The sequence below is a fragment of the Triticum dicoccoides genome, chromosome 4A (assembly GCF_002162155.2).
Source record: "Triticum dicoccoides isolate Atlit2015 ecotype Zavitan chromosome 4A, WEW_v2.0, whole genome shotgun sequence".
NCBI classification, from domain to species: domain Eukaryota; kingdom Viridiplantae; phylum Streptophyta; class Magnoliopsida; order Poales; family Poaceae; genus Triticum; species Triticum dicoccoides.
The window spans coordinates 478987400-478991543 of record NC_041386.1 but is presented as its reverse complement, the minus strand read 5'-3'; positions in this window follow the sequence as shown (position 1 = coordinate 478991543).

The following is a 4144-nucleotide window of genomic DNA, read 5'->3' as shown; positions in this document are numbered from 1 at the left end:
GCAAGGGGTGGCGAGGAGGCCACGGGCATGACCACCGCCGGCACCAGGGCAGGGGCTGGGTCTACCACGACCATGGGTCCCGAGCAGGGTGGGAGGCGCGGGGGAGCCGGGGACACTGCAGCGAAAGCAGCAGGAGCCGGCGGAGGGCCGGCCGGGGAGCGTGGGGATGACCAGCAGCCCGACACTAGATGTCTCGCTCTCGCCTGAGGGACCGGCTGGAGAGTCCATCGGAGCCCCAATGGAGGCCACCGGTGGTGCTGAGGAGCTGAGCCCGGCCTGCCGGCCCCCATGCCACGCAGAAGACGCGCTAGGGTTGGGAGAGGGGGACCGAGAGCGGCTGTTGTTCGAGGCCTCCTCATCACTGAGCGGGACAGAGCAGCGGTGGTGGCGGCCATGGTAGTGCCCACCGGTGTTACCTCGTGGAGGGCCATCGTCGGAGAAACGTGGGTGGCCCATGTGGTTGGGGGGCTCAGGAGTGATCCGCAAGTCGAAGCCCTGGTCGTTGAAGAAGACACGGACGATGGCATGGAGTCGGGAGGAGTCCAGGCACTTGACCTTGACCTAGACCTCCTCCTCCTTGCGGAGGGAGAGCTCGTCCACCACGATCACCTTGCCAAGGATCCGAGACATCTGGCGAATGAAGCGCTCGGACCTTGCAATGTCCAGGAGGCCAGCGATGAGGATCTAGGCCGTGTCCAGCACCGCCACTGCCTTAGGGTTGAGAATCAGCTTGGAGATGTCAACGACGATCTTGTTGAGGGAGAGGGTGATCTGATCAGTGCGAGTAGCATAGCCGTGGCTAAGAGCGTCGGGGAAGATCACGAAGAACACCGTCCCGAATGTCTGGGTTACCTGCCAGTCCGGCTGACGGCGGTACAGGTGGTTGAGCTCAGCCTCGATCATCCTGGGCGAGGCCACACAATCTACCACCGTCATGATCGCCTGGAGGGAGGAAGTGGGTGGGGCGAGGTCAGGGAGCTCAATATGGAATAAGCCCAACCCCTCAATCCCGTGGCCATACATCCGGAGCTCGTCAGTCAAGGGCATGTTGGGGCAGAGCAGAGCGGGGTGTCCCGGGTCCTTGCAAATGTAGCAGCATGGCAGGTTGGAGCAGTTGACTTGCACATGGCCGGCCTCCCCATAGTTGAAGCATGGAGGCGAGGGGAGGCCGGAGACAGGCCCTGAAGCCGTGGCGAAACCCGCAGCCGCAATACTTGGGAGGCCGGCGCCCCGGCCTGGCGGTGCTTCTTCTTGCGTCCCTACCCCTGGCGGCCTCGGTTTGGGTCGGCCCCAGCAGCCGAGCCGGCTTGAGGAGTGGGGCCCGAGGTGTGGGGAGGGACATACTTGCGGGTGGGCGCGACGGCCGAAGGGGCCAAGGGGCGGGGAGGGGAGGCGTGGGAGGGACGGGGCAAAGAGGGGCTTCGGCCCCGGCGGCGCGCAGGAGAAGGCGAGCGGCGCCAGGCCGTCCGCCAATCGCCGGCGGCGGGAGGGGGGAGTGATATGTCTCCAACGTATCTATAATTTTTGATTGTTCCATGCTATTATATTATCTGTTTTGGATGTTTAATGGGCTTTAATATGCTCTTTTACATTATTTTTGGGACTAACCTATTAACCGGAGGCCCAGTGCTAGTTTTTGTTTTTTTTCCTATGTTAGAGTTTCGCAAAAAATGAATACCAAACGGAATGAAACCTTCACGATGATCTTTCTTGGACCGAAAGCAATCCAGCAGACTTGGAGTTGAAGTCTAGAACTCCGTGAGGCAGCCACGAGGTAGGAGGGCGCCCCCCCCTCGTGGGCCCCACATAGCTCCACCAACATACTTCTTTCGCCTATATATACTCTTATACCCTAGATCGATCAGGGAGAGCCACGAAACCACTTTTCCACCGACGCAACCTTCTGTACCCGTGAGATCCCATCTTGGGGCCTTTTCTGGCGATCTGCCGGAGGGTGAATCGATCACGGAGGGCATCTACATCAAGACCATTGCCTCTCCGATGAAGCTTGAGTAGTTTACCACAAACTTTCGGGTCCATAGTTATTAGCTAGATGACTTCTTCTCTCTCTTTGATTCTCAATACAAAGTTCATCTCGATGTTCTTGGAGATCTATTTGATGTAATACTCTTTTGCGATGTGTTTGCCGAGATCCGATGAATTGTGGATTTATGAACAAGATTATCAATGAATATTATTTGGTTCTTCTCTGAATTCTTATATGCATGATTTGATATCTTTGCAAGTCTCTTCGAATTATCTATTTAGTTTGGCCTACTAGATTGATCTTTCTTGCAATGGGAGAAGTGTTTAGCTTTGGGTTCATTCTTGCGGTGTCCTTTCCCAGTGACAGTAGGGACAACATGTGACACCCAAAATTTTTGGCCTTGTTTTATTAATTAAGATTTTGCCAGGAATTAAAACTTTTATTTTCTGGGCTCCCTTTTTATTTTTGAACCATCATCTCCCTTGTTATTATGGAGTTTTTCCCCAAAATGAAAACTTTTCAAATATGTTTTTGGACTTGTTTAAACCTCTCAAGAAAAACTTTTCTTTCATTAGTAGAACTAATTACCTAATTAATTTGCCTGATCTTCATTTTATTGAAAAATGGTTTTTACAGGTTATGTGGCCATATTTGAACTACAACCCCTTTAAAAATTTATTCAAAAATCCCACCAAAATTTGGAGATGTCATGTGATGTTTCTAAATCACTTTTCTGCAAAAATATATTTTATTATTAAAATAATTTGAGCTCTACACCCAATTTTATTCTCTGGTCCAGAGTGAAATTTTGCACTACAACCCATTTAGATATTTCTTTCTAGCCTCCACCAAAATTATGGGATGTTGATAGTAGCTTATGATTCAACATTATGCAAAAACCTAGTGTTGTTCTTTGAAAATTTTGAGTGAATCAACCTCTTTTCCATTCTGGTCCAGCCTTGTGATTTCTACCGCAACCCTATTTATTTTTGCTCCAGTAACCTTGTGCCTTCTCCTACTTGTAGACAGCCCTACCAAACCCCTAAGTCCAGGAGCATGCACCCATTTGAATATTTTTGGTTCATGAAATAATGCCATTTATCTCCTGTCCAAAATTGTAGTTTTGCAAAACTTGCACTAACAAGTTTTTGCTTTTGGCCAACTAACCTCACCACCTTCTCATTCATCTAAGGAGACCTTGATCTGGAGATTTTGGCCACCCCAAGTATTGCCTAGATGCCCTTGGCATTTTGACAAACACCCTGTGTGCATAGCCAGATTTGGCATGGATTCAAGTTTACATTGTGAACTTGGCCACCTGACCTAACCACCATGCCCATTCACCCTCTATCTAACCCTAACCTAGCCCTGTTTCTTCCCAACCTCAACCACGACCTCTAGCATGCTCTGGCATTACGTCGAGCACGTCCCATGCACGCCCGGAGCGCGAGCAGAGCCTGCGTTTTGCACGCGTTTTGCACGTGCCGCGCCCGAGACGACGCGTCGCGCCCTTGGCCTTGCCACCACTGCAGAGCCACGCCACGCACGTCCCTCCTCACCGCAACACGCCAAGCCGCCCCTCGCCACGCCCCGGCAGGCCAAGAGCTAGCCGTCGCGGCCGCCCGACAGCCCCTGCTCATGTCGGCGCCGCCCGAGCCTCTCCCGCTCGCCAGCTCGCTCCTGGAGCAGTGCCCGCTCGTCCGCTAGCTCCTGCCGCCATCCCTAGCCCCGCCACGTTGCCCTGCAAGCCACAAAGAGGCGGTTCGCCGGCATCCTCATCCACCGCCGTGGAACCGACCTCGTCGCGCTATAAAAGGAGGTGCCCGAACTCCCCCGAGCACGCAGGCAACCTCAGGCCACCCCAATGGCACTCCCCTAGCTCGCATTCGACCCGGGAAGGCCTCATTCCTCATCTCCGGCAACTCCTGCCGCCGCCACTGCCCTGGCCAATCCGGCACCTCTAGTACCTCCCCCTCTCCGTTCTCTTCACCAAGAGCTTCCTCTTACTCCCGTGAACCAGTTCCCCTGCTCGATTTTGATCAGGGCTCACCGCGGGAGAAAAATCACCTTCCCCGATGGCCTCCGCCCGCCGCGAAGCTCGCCGCCGGCAGCTCCTTCCACCCCCGAGACCATATCGACTACCGGAGTGGACGCCTC